Here is a 13,812-nt window from a genome sequence, read left to right on the forward strand (position 1 = left end):
TATAATACCAAAACATTTAGTTGAAAGTCCATTCTCTCCTCCAGGAGGAAGTAATCCGTCGGAAACCAGTAATTTTGCTTGTACACAAAACAGCCAGTTCACACTTGCCCAAAGAGTAGCTTTACCAAGACAGACTGGAAACTTAGCATCTATTCGAGTATTCTGACATAGGATTCGGTGGCCTCTCCGTTCAGAGTTTAATTGTTAAGGTGTACTTTTCTTCATGTTGAAATCTCCATCACAAAGCAGTTATGATTCATCTAACCTGGATAACCTTGTATACAAATATTTCTACCCTTCTCCGTAACAGTCCCTCACATTTTTTTCTATCCTGTGAGAAGAAATATTACAGGAGCCCCTATGTAGAGAATTTTGTATAAATGCAAATTCCGGATTTTACCACCACTACGAAGACTTTTTTTTTTCTTTAACATATTTATTTCTCAATATAATTTTTAGATGTGTGCAACTATATAGTACCAAACATTTCAACTGTTGTAAAAGTATATAGTCTTGCAGAACTATGTGACAAGAACTTTGGTTGACTTCATTCCTGATTCGTAATGGGTTGGCTATTAGTAACCAGCTGCTCTCGCTCGACATTGTCATTAAGGATGCAGTTATTACAAAATTAGTAATGGGTATTGTTTCTTATCATTGCACCCTTGTGGCACAATCTTTTTACTTCAGTTTTTCTGCCTGACAAGAAAAATGAACAAAAGAAAGATAATCTTGATACTTTCTTGATAAATATGATATCCGTGGAAAAATAATTTTGCATTGTCATTGCCCTTACAATCAAGAAGAGGGTTTTCTTAGATGCACCTTTTCTTAGGAAGTATGTATTATGTATGGATATTAAGAACTGTTCTGATAAGATAATTGATCAGAAAACTTATTTTCACTTTAAATGTTTTAATAACATTTCCATGCTCTTTCTGGGCCTTCCAACAAAATTGCCCTTACTACGATAGCTTGCAGGCTAAAGAGTATGATGTAGCATCAATAGAGATAATAAAATACACATTATTGAAGGGTTAATTGAAAACTAACGTAAGCGCAGATTTATTACAACAAATTACTAGCACACGTCCTCGAACTGTATTGGCAGAGGGCACAGTCACATTCACTTAGAACTCCCATTCAGACTCACAGTTAACCCCCCACTCAAAAGATAGAGGGGAAAGTGCCGAGGAGGAGAAGGGAGAAAAACAACATCCGCACCAAGTCAGTAAAAAGTGGGAGATGAAAGAAAGTAGGAAATCCTTAACCTAACTTAACACAATATTTACAGTAGTGTACCATTACACATATGTCCCCACGCTTCGGACAAAAAGCAATAATCTAAGCACTGAAGTAATTTCACAAACGAGTGATGGTTTCGATGGCACTCCGGCTTATTAGTCGTCCAAGGACACTTAATGATCAGCCGCAAGGAAATTAGTCTATTTTTGGATACATAGAAGGCACAGAATCAGATGTTTACTCTTCTTCGTAACCAAAAGGCCTCCTAACGTCCCTCAGAAAATCTCGAGTCAACGGCCGTTTGAAGGAAGATTCTAGAGGCGTCACCATAACAGTAGTCAGGAGGGCTCAAGAAGTGGGCGATGACGGTGGTCTCGGTACACTTGAGATCACGAGAGCTCACCCGCAGTCACAAAAGGGGTCAGGTGTGTTTGCTTCCAGCAGCAGGTAAGCCCACTCCAAGCAAGAAGTCCATCCAAAGACAGCAGAGCAATGGTGCTAGGTGGCGATCGCCACACTGATCAACTAGCAGTGAGACAGGGCGAGAACTTCTTTGCATTGGAGAGCGAATGCAATCCCCTCTCTATCCAGACGAAAATATGTAAATCGTCTCTTTAAACAGTCCAACGTGGCAGAAGGCAGAAGCCCAAACAACCGAAACACTCGTACATGAAAATAAAAAGAGCTTTTCATGGGCGGAGTACCAATTAACAAATAACAACCTTCGGTGGGGGAGGCACAACAACACAAAACTCTAACCAAGAATTCGAGGCTCAAATGAACTGATGAAACACTGGCAGTAAATAATAAACAAATGTTGACTTCAATGGAGCTATGAGATAAAACTTAAGTAGCTGATATTACAATATGTGTGTGATATATATATATATATATACTATATATATGTGTGTATATATATATATATATATAGATATATATAAAAATGTGTAGTGGCTGTACCAAGAACCTACAGTTCTTTTTACTGTAAGGGTTGAGCTTCTAAAGCTAATTAGAGCTAAACTGTACATTAATTTATTTGCATATATCAATACGTACAAACAAATATTAAGGCCATAAATTCGTTTAATATCGAAAGCAGTGTATATTGGGAATAACTTGCACCCAACATACTTATAACTTATTAAGCATTTCCGTGTTGGCCTTTGCCCACCCGGTTATTAAGTGAGAAAAATTTATCATACCAAAGTGTATATATATATAATATATAATTATATATATATATATATATATATAATGAATTTTTCTCACTTAATAACCGGGTGGTCAAAGGCCATTCTTATATATATATATATATATATATATATATATATATATATATATATATATATATACATATATACACATATGTACTCATTCCTTTGAGGATTAGCCGTGTACACAGTTACGGTCAGCTGTCGATGCTTTGAACTACATGTTTCGGTAACCCTCGATAATGCAACTCTAAAATTATTATATTAATATTATATTATTCGGTAATCGTATTTCAGTAACTATGCCTTTGGTTACTATCTGAGGCCATTTAATAATTGACCTGTCTGCCCGTCTGACTGCCGGACTGTCTATCCCTCCATATTCCTTACGTTTATCGAGGTTTAAGTATTTATTTTCGCCATAGCTTTTGAACTGAACGACATAGATATTTCACATATAGCGCGTAAATTCCACTAATGAACCCGATGGTCAAAGTTAGGTCAGTCATACTTGGAGGTCAAAGGTCAAATAGGGATCAGCCATTGCCGCTTATTTTCTTGTAGAAATCTCATCATGTCATCAGACAGCCTCTTCAAGAATCGTATCGCTTGAAAGTAGGATTTATTGGTACTCCTGCCTTTGCAAATCGTGTTTCATATTCGGACCTGAGGGTATCATATAACTGTCATATTTCATTTTGCTTGTTATATTTTATTTTTGGGATTTCTTAAGACCTGCAGATAATAATAATAATAATAATAATAATAATAATAATAATAATAATAATAATAATAATAATAATAATAATAATAATAATAATAAAGAATCAAACAAAAACTTCTTTCAGTTTTTTCTGAAGATTGAAAAAGAAACCCACAAAATCACTTTGTAACTTATTTACTTATAAGTATTATTTACATTTAGTTTTACTCCAATTAAATGTAAATACTTAGAAGTAAACAGTTGCAAAGTGATTTTGTGGGTTTCTTTTTCAATAAAATAATAATAATAATAATAAATAATAATAATAATAATAATAATAATAATAATAATAATAATCAGGGTAATTATATTTGTATACGGATTTATTCATTATGGTGAGTAATCTGGTTTAGTTTAACAAGATTCCAAAAATACTGGCAAAAATAATGAGGACGTCGCCGTATTCGGTTATTACTGCAATTTCTGAAGGATTCTGTAGCAAAAAGAAAATGATGCACTTCATATTCAACTACCCCTCCCCCCCCCCCCCCCCCCCCCCCCCCCCCCCCCCCCCCCCCACCCCCCCCCCCCCCCCCCCCCCCCCCCACCCTCCGTCCCTACCATTCTCTCTCTGTTACCATTTCTCAACATACGACGTTATCATCTGTTTTGATTTTGGTTCTTTTAATCAAGAAGACCTCCCCAGTAAAGAACATCTGAGAATCTAATATCTGAACTCAACGTACGAGTGCAACGGACAAATTAAAACGTATATTAGAGAAGTTAATAATTTTATCAGGACATTGATAAGGTAATAAGTTTGGGTATAAAAAACGAAGGAGCGATAAAGTCTGCCTTTTAACCGTGTTAAAAAGTGGGTCCTGAAGGCATTAATGAATGGGGCTTAAAGAGGCCCCATTATCATCGCACAGCCTCCCAAGAAAGACTTAATAAGAAAGGCGCTTGACCAGAATAATATTGTGTAAACACTAATTCTAGAAACAAAGCGGCCCCCACCCACATTCCTCCCAGAATCCATGCTGTCAACAGGTGCATAAAGAATGGGGTGCGTAGAATTGTCGATAAATAATAGAGAATGTGTGAAAGAGAGAAAATAAGAGAGAAAAAACGAGTGCGAGAGGAGCAACACCATACGGTGAACGTCATGGTGTAAAAAGCCTGACTGGTAAAGAGTTGATTTACACTCCTTTCTCACGCAATCTGGATGGCCACCCTGGGTCCAGCCGTGGCCTTCTTACTGCCCTCACCTTCCCTCCTCCCATCATGCCTCCCCTATCCTCCCAAACCCCCCCCTCAAACCCAAGTACCCCGGCCATCCTCCCACCCATAATCTTGTGACCGCTCCTACCGGTAATGGGTGCTCACCCCGATTCCCCTTCCCCTCTCATCCACAGCCGGTCACGCCTGACTCCTTGTTTTATCCTTTCTAATTTTATCTTTCCATTTTTCCCTTTTAGAGTATTTTGCTCTTTGATCGTGTCATTCCTTATATGACGGGCGTTCTAAGACAAGGTTCGTCATAGTTCAAGCGGAGAGGTTGCCATGGAAGGCTCGACTCTCCCCAAGCTTTTTACCGAGTGGGTTACGCTGCCGAAATTGTGTGTGTGTGCCCGAAGCTAGAGGCCAGTGGCTAATGCCTCTCTGTCACGGGCTCGTTTCTATTACAAACTTACACTCCATCATCGCCTAAGTCTAAAGACACGCCCACTCGGCTTCGCTCGACAGAACTGCACAAAAACGGTCATGAATTATCGACTGTATTTGTCGTCTCTTTTTCGCTGTTTATTGTTCGTGAGGATATTCGCTTTTATATTTGCGAGGGAGAGGGTGTATGGAAGAGGCTTAAGGGCTCCGGTTGGAGATTGGTTGGTAGGAGTTTTCATTTCAACATTGTCGAAATTTAAATTCTCTCTCTCTCTCTCTCTCTCTCTCTCTCTCTCTCTCTCTCACATAGGTGACGATATAGTAGTGTTAACAAGTGTATCTGCAACACATCGAAGTGAGGAGGGATATTCACACTCACTGTATATATAAAGTATATATAAATATATAATATTATGTATATATATGTATGTATGTGCGTTTGCTTACGTGTGCTCATGCGTTTGTGTGTGTGTGAAAGAGAGGAGACTGCCCTTTGAGTTTAAGTAGTATTAAGTATAATAAGATTCCGTGTGTTTTCATTTCATGTGGAGGAAAGACATTTTTACCAGTGACGCAACGCACAGTTAGCCCTCTCGTCATACTCATTGCGTAAGCGTGACTCATTCCATTTATAGAAACGAGTGAATGATTTCGGAACGAGAGATATTATGATGTTTGCAATGTCTGTTAGTGGATGAGTCTTCCTATTCTTAGACTAATATATGGTGATCATTTGCATTGTTTTTATGTAAATTTCTCCATTCATTAACTTTTTTTGATGATTCGATGCGTGCGCTAATCAGTAATTTAGGCTGTCTAAAAGAAAAGAGAATGCTGACCGTTTTACAAAGAAAGATGCATGATATAGCATTTAACGATTAATGCACAGCTTCTCCAAGACGAGCCTTTGTCTCGGAAGCGGCATGTCGAATCGATTGTATAATTCGTTGATATTTCCAAGAAAGTAGATGTCTTCTGGACCTTTTACTGTGATAATACATGATATACAATAGCCGTAAATCCTCGCTGATAGGTCAGTGTGGCAGCCTTAACGCAAGACAATGACTGATAATTGGTGTGAGAGCAGAGTTTAAAGTGTTCTGAAGAAGCCCACCTCTCTCTCTCTCTCTCTCTCTCTTCCATTCTCACAGGACACATTCTGCACAGATACACACACGCAAACATACCTACGTACACATACACTCTTTACGATTATATTGAATCCTTATATAGCATACAATGGTTGCCTTTTATCCTTTTCAACCAGCGTTCTATTTTCCCCCCTTTTATAATGCGACCCGCTACAACTCCAATTATCAGATTGTGCCATTGAATCCCTGGAATAAAAGACCTTCATTTCTTTGTACGAGGAAGGGGGTCGTCTTCCTTTTCCCCCTCCCTCCCAACTCTCTCTCTCTCTCTCTCTCTCTCTCTTCTCTCTCTCTCTCTCTCTCTCTCTCGAATGTTTTTTAAATAATTGTAGCTACCGCGTGACCACTCACTTATGAAAATATTATATACATACTTGATACACGCAATCACAAATATTTGTGTAAATAAATACATGTGTGGAGAGAGAGAGAGAGAGAAGAGAGAGAGAGAGAGAGAGAGAGAGAGATTAAGAACAATTCAGAGTGTGGTGGAAAATTTGGGAGTTGGCTAAAAGTGAAAGGAATTACGGGAAGTAGAGCTGATTGTGCATGAATACGAAGCTCTCCAAGAGAGAGAGAGAGAGAGAGAGAGAGAGAGAGAGAGAGAGAGAGAGAGAACAATGAAAGGGAAGTGGGAACATTATAAAACAAGGTGAATAGTGAGGGATGGTTATGAGAGGAATGTATATATATGGAAAGTGCAAGGCGAGATTAACTCAGATAAAAGAATACCCAGATGAGAGATGAGAATAGGAGAATAACGCTGCAGACAGAGTGACGACGGAATTAACAGTGAAAAGAGAATGATGCGCAGAGCCGTTAGCCAGGATGGCGATATAATTCAGTTAAAATCCGGTAATATGGAGAGAAAAAGTATTAGCACAGTCCGAGAGAGGGGGCCGTGTGTGATATTTTGAATTCATGGCCAAATAATAGATGGCCAGGATTTTTTTGCCTATTCTTTCCACGCGCTAAATGACTGCCTGTGATCTCTTTCGCGAATACTTATTCACTTTGAAATCCGAACACGACTAAAAGACTTCCCTGACACTGGTACTCTTTTTCCAACAACCTTCCCCCCGGAACATTGGGAAGCAGTCGTATCGAACTGTTGCCACAGAACTCAAAAAATGGTGTATAAACGATGCTCTCATTTTTTTGCCAAGTTTCGCTTTAATAGATCGAGAAAAAGAGAGAGAAGTCTTGTCCCAAAAATAGCGCCAATCCTGCTCTCACTGTCAAAGTGAGACAACTTGAAGGGACCTCGGGATTTGAGTCATCGCCGCAGTTATCTGCCAGGCTACTTTGATGGCTAAATTGGTTAGAAAGAATGTCGAGATATTTTTGGTTCTTGAATGGCGAAGCCTTTCCACCAATTTCCTTTTTACCATCACATATTTATAAACAAGTAAAACTGGTTTACGACAGTATTTCATTCATACTTTGAATTTGGGGGCATTTTTGATTACAGAATGCCGTAATAATAAAAAAAATGATTTTCGTATAGTTTAGAATGAATTACATCATGTAAGATTTCTCATAATATTTGTGTTTTAAACAGAGAATCGCAAAGAAAGGACTGGGTTTAGGTACGGCATACGTCACAGAAGAAACATGGCTACACCTCAAAGGATTGTGGTGTCTCTGGTTGATTTATTAAGCAGCTCTGAAAGGCATCGAAAAGCCTTGGCAAGTCTCTTCTTATCTTTTATGGGTGTTAGGTGGTTGTATGGGGAATGGAATGGAATTGCCATGAGGAATGGTAGTGTCCCGTTTGCCAACATCATTATTATTGATGTTCGACCTCCAGACCATCTATTTCTTTGTTTGTTTGTTTGTGTGTTTTTTTCGACATTTCTAATAACAACTCATCAATAATTCATGTTTCAATAACCTTGCAACTCGAGTGTCATGCTACAAAAAAAAATCTGTTACTGCCATTCCTTAGGCTATTCGTTTTAACAGGCAATGTCAGTATTATTACCATTTAATATCTCTCTCTCTCTCTCGCTCTCTCTCTCTCTCTCTCTCTTCTTGCCATTGCTTTATTCGGAGTATCATCTTTGTAGCTGATAGGATATTTCATATGTGGTAAATGCCACTTTCATAGGCTGACATTTGTAAGGACTAAGTGAAATGCCCATTATCATCAAATGTTTCTTCAGTACTAAAATAAAGCTTGGTTCTGAGTTCACTGTTAGATTCTTTCCTTTCGAACTTAAGAAAATAAGCATTTTCTCTTTTTTTATTTAAACTTTCATCAATTTAAAGTGAAATCAATTTGTTCTGTTTTGGACAGTGTGGCGTTCCAAGTCAGATTCTTGTGCACGAAGTTATGTTGCTGGCATAGTCGAAAGTTTTTAACCTTAAAAATTGCCGTTTTTTTCATTAAAAGGTTTTTTTTTATGCTACTCTAAAATTTTGTGCTTTTAATCATTTTTTCCTACTCTTATCCACTTAACTCAAATTATTTTTTATGCCTAACCGACTTTCGCATGTATTTGAGAATCATACGGAATTGTAAACATTATCATTTAGTGTTCCTGTGCATTTAATGTTAACATTTGTCCCTCCATCACAAATTAACAGGTATTTTTACGAATTCAAAAGTAACTCGGAGTTAGGAAGAGCGCCAAAGTGGAAAAGTTAGTCACTAACCTGCCTGGTGGGAGAGTTTACTCAGCTGATAAATCGACTTACTAGCTGTGCAGGAATTGCAGAATTTGTGTTCGCTTAGCTGTAAGGAAGATCGCGAAAAATCTTGTGGAAGAATTTTCTCGAAATTTTGTTAGAGAGGCGGGCGTGATCCGAAGGCCATTTCGTTCCTACAGCGCCCATTTATTAATCTTTGGGAGAGAGCCTCCACTTGTACAAGAGTTGAATTCCATTAAAAACTATTAGCTGATCGTAACTCTCTTCATGTAATTCCATATTACGGAAGTCATGAACAAAGTGCATTTTGTCTTATGTTGCCTGTCAGGTGTTGTGTGTTCGTGTGTGTGCGTGCGTATGTCATATAACATATGGTACGTTTACTGGTACGGTTGGTAATTGTGATTCGTACTTTGAAGAATTCAAGTCATTACTATAGTATATTCACATCAACCGTGCGTCTGATGTCTAGGCAGGTCCCTTACGAGGCTCCTGATTGGCTGTTGATAAGCCAATCGCAGGGCTGGAAACGCTGTCTCTCTCGAGAGTTCACACAGGCAGGATGTATGTTCCACCTCTCTTCAGAGATACGCCTTTCAAAAGTATCCCTCAGGAGAGGTGGAGCATACATCCTGCTTATGTGAACTCTCGAGAGAGACTGAGAGCTTCCAGCCCCGTGACTGGCTTATCAACAGCCAATCAGGAGCGTCGTAAGGGACTGAATCTACTATAGCAATTGTTCTGGTACAGTTACTATACTCTGTTTTTTTCCATCTGTCCATCCGCCTGTGGTGTTTGCGCATGGTAACACTGCGTCCGGGCTTTAAATAACATCCTATTTCGAATATTAACGGTGAAATTCGCATACAATAAATTATTAAAACACTTTTCAGTCGCAAATGTAAACCAAGATATCCTTTTATTTACCTAAAACTTACACATAGCGTAACTATTTAAGGCCCGGGACGCAGTGTTACCATACGCGACCACCACAGGCAGATGGACAGATGGAAAAAAAACAGAGTATAATCTTACCAATATATACCAATATATATATCATAATTGCGATCTGTTCTGGTACGTTTGATACTTGCGCTAGAGGGTCCCATTACCTGCTCTACCTCTCAGTCATTCTGCTGTCCCTGAGTTTGAGAGAATGTCTTCATCGTTTTAAGCATAACTGCCGACAGATTTACACAAACCAGGAATTATACCAGAGATTATGCTGGATTTAGGAACTGTACTTTCATCGTTGTGTGATTAGACTTTAGCTTAACAGATATGCGATGTCACAATCAAAATTGAATGAAACGCAACAGGATAATTTTTAAGGAAACGTAAAAAAATAACTAATTCCAAACGTCAGTCCTGGCGCGCACTTTTCTCGTCCTATTATTATTATTACTATTAGTATTATTGGTTTAGTTTCACACCAAAGAATTACACCATTTCATACCGTAATGAGTACTAGAAATACTTGACCAAGGGCAAACAGTCTTGGTTTAGCAATTTCAAAGTTTGACGAGCCAAGATTATAATACCTTCTTTAGTCATGATTTAAGTTACAGGACCAATACAAACTGTTATAGTGGAATAATTTTACCTACCGCACTTGAAGTCGAGCTTTTGGGTGTCATGATGAAGATAAAATGAACCTTTGAACGAAGCATAAACAAAACCTGAAACAATAAGGATTCATGGATTGGCCTTGTTTTATGTAAGTTTCAAAGAGCATTACTCTGATATGATAAACATTTACTCTGGGGACAACAAAAGTAAACATTGTGTTTACATAGCAGACAAAATTTACTCATGGGAACAAACCTTGGTAAGATATTGATATGGAACCTGGTATAAATATATATATTATTATATATATATATATATAATATATATATATATATATATATGTGTGTGTGTGTGTGTGTGTGTGTGTGTACACATGTGTGTGTGTGTGTGTGTGTGTGCATGTGAGTATTTGTGTATTATAAAAATACAATTGCATTTTTATATATGGTATGTGCGCATATAATTATACAGAGAGAGAGAGAGAGAGAGAGAGAGTTGAAATTTAGGCAGTGTGCTGCTTCCCCTGTGTAACTTTGGGGTAATGATAAATGTCTACTTACCATATAAGTCCATCTAGAAAGGCTTAGTATGTATGTTGGAGGTCTTAGTAGAGTTTTCCTCTCTCTCTCTCTCTCTCTCTCTCTCTCTCTCTCTCTCTCTCTCTCTCTCTCTCTCTCTCGAATTTACTCTCAGTGATCCGATTTAGAGAATGTTATCTGCCCCTAGGCCAAGCTACCCATTGGAATCTAAGCCTCTTCATCAGATCTGAGACACAGCAATATAGTAATGAGTTCATTCTGAATAATCAGATGTGATTTAGTATTAGTATTTTTACCGGAACGGTTTAAGTGTTAATTATCATTGCTGATATGAATTTCATTGTTAATAATGAGCTCTATTTGTACAGAATCAGGTATTTCTCGCTGTTTATTGTTGTGCTTCGTTCATTTATAAGTTGAACATTTAATTAGAATCGTATGAATTCATTATTCTTTATTTTTCTATCAGAGCTTAGGGTTTGTAGTAGAATGTGTTTTCTCATAAACCATACGAGAAAAACTTGAAGTTTACTATTGAAAAATTGTATATATTACCCAGTAAAAAATGAGAGGAAGCTCACAATACCAAATCTTCACTCTGTCATGGTTGTCCAGGATGCGATTTATACATATAAAGCAATATGGACAGAGTGATTTTTAAGAACCATGGCTTTAATAACGACCACTTAGAATAATAAGACAGACCAATTCGCTTTGTACCGTAAATCCTAGTTCATCTTCACCCTTGACTTTCAAAACTTGACCTGGTGGGGTCAAAAATCGATTTGACACATCAGGTAAAATTTTGAAAGGCAAGAGTGAAGACGAACTAGGGTTTACAGTACAGAGCGAATTGGTCTGTTTTATTATTTTAGTGGTCGTTATTAAAGCCATGGTTCTTAAAAGCCGCTCTTTCCATATTGCTGGAACGGAATAGAATATAGAGTTTTAATGCCACACTGACTAAAGGTTCTTTACCGGCTGGAAAAGGAAATTGATCGGTAAGAGTTTTGAGTTTTGTAACGGGAAAGAAAAACCCTCGCATTTCCACTATGAAATCATATGAGAGGGTTTTTGATAGCAATGGGAAGGAAAAATAATACTATTAATGGAGATCCAGTAAAAAGGGAACGCAAGGGGTTTGAAGCTAAGCCGAATCTAATTAAAAGAATAATTACGTGTTGGTGATTGGTTTCATCCCTTAAATGTTTAATGTACAGTAAATATATCAGTTTTATCTGGAGTATGCATTCAAAATTGGTTATTTTTCGGAAAATCTTACTGAACTTTATCTCCTTGAAATATTCGTCTATTCCCTCTTTTTCCTTTTCTATCTTTCTCTTTTGTGTGGGGTTGGCTAGTGGCAAGTATTTCTTTTTGTACAAGGTCTCCTAAATTCCGTAAAGTACTATACTCCTCACAGTTTGATGTTCCATCCCCTCTGCATGTTCATCTTCATCCCTTATTTTCCAGTCCCTTTTCCTCGGGGACTTTTCCCTTCCCAGGGAAAGCACCAAAAGAAAAAAAAAACCTCAGAAGACATTTCCGTTCATCAATTGTTGTTTTGGTCTTGCTGAGTCGTAAAGATCTAGTGATACGTTTTCATATTATATATATATATATATATATATATATATCTTATATATATATATATAAATAAATATATAAAGGTTTTTTTTGCCGACGAAGGAAAAAAATGATAAGCTTTTTTCATTTTTTTCCCGTTCGTGGCAAAAAACCTTTATTTATGCATCATCTCCCGTTTTTTATATACTTCGTGATAAAGTTTTTATTCATATTATATATATATATATATATAATATATATATATATATATATCCTATATATATATATTAGATATGAAACGTATCACCTAGATCTATTAAGAAGTCATTAATTCGAAACAAAACAAAGCCATTCTCTTTCATATTTGAGTTTGAAATACTATGACTAGTATATATATATATATATATAATATTAAATATATATATATATATATATATATATATATATATATATGTGTGTGTGTGTGTGTGTGTGTGTAGGGTGTGGGTGTGTGTGTGTCCTATATATATATGTATATATATATCTTATATATATATATATATATCTAATATATCTATAGTAGTCCATAGTATTTTCCATCAAATATGAAAGAGAATGGCTTTGTTTTGTTTCGAATTATCACTTCTTATAAGCTGAGAAGTGAGATGGATCATAGGGAAAAATCAGGATTTTCCCCTGAATCTCTCTGGCACATATTTGCAAAAAGAAAAGAGCATTACTTCCGTGGTCATCCTTGACGTAAAGGGTCGTATCATTATTAGATCTCCTCATTTCTTGAACGCCCAATTTTTCTTTCCCTCTTTGTAAGTTTTCACTTTAATGTGACATTTATCCTACATCTTTTATAGTTTCCTCTACATGTTCCTTAAGAATTATGTATACTGTTCTTTCACGTCTGATTCATTTTCCCCAACAAGCAAGAACCCCTTTCTCTTTGACACTTTTTTTGAAAACCATCTTGCCTTGAAACGTAAATCTTTCCCTTGTTTACTAAAACGACATTTTACCCTTTCTTGTAAAACTCGTTCAAATATGATAATAGGAACTGTTTTCCTTGGGATGTCGTGAGGAACGGTCTTTTTAGACTCTCTCAAATCTCATCACCTATACTTACGTGTTCACTCATAAAACCCAGTATCCTCTTACGAGGTGGGAAGACGGCTTTCTGATTTTTAAAAACAAAGTCCACGGCTAGTGGTGTGATCCTGGTTTCCCCAGAGGCCTCGTTGTTGATCTCGTCGTGTAACAAACTTAAGAATTTCCCCCGGGGGGGGGATTTCCCCCCCTTTGTACTCCCCCCCCCCCCCTACTCCGCCCTTCCCTAGGTGCCTGTGAACGTCGCCCCTTTCCTTCCCATCCCCCCCCCCTTATACGAAAATGCCCCAAGATCCTTTCCTTAAACCTCCCCGCCATAAATTTCCGAGCGACCTTTCCCCACCCTCTTCACCTTTACCCAAATTTCTTATACCCTCTTAAAGGGATGTATTACTTTTTTATTTTTTTTTTAGGTT

This window comes from Macrobrachium nipponense, chromosome 27 (assembly GCF_015104395.2).
Source record: "Macrobrachium nipponense isolate FS-2020 chromosome 27, ASM1510439v2, whole genome shotgun sequence".
Taxonomy (NCBI): domain Eukaryota; kingdom Metazoa; phylum Arthropoda; class Malacostraca; order Decapoda; family Palaemonidae; genus Macrobrachium; species Macrobrachium nipponense.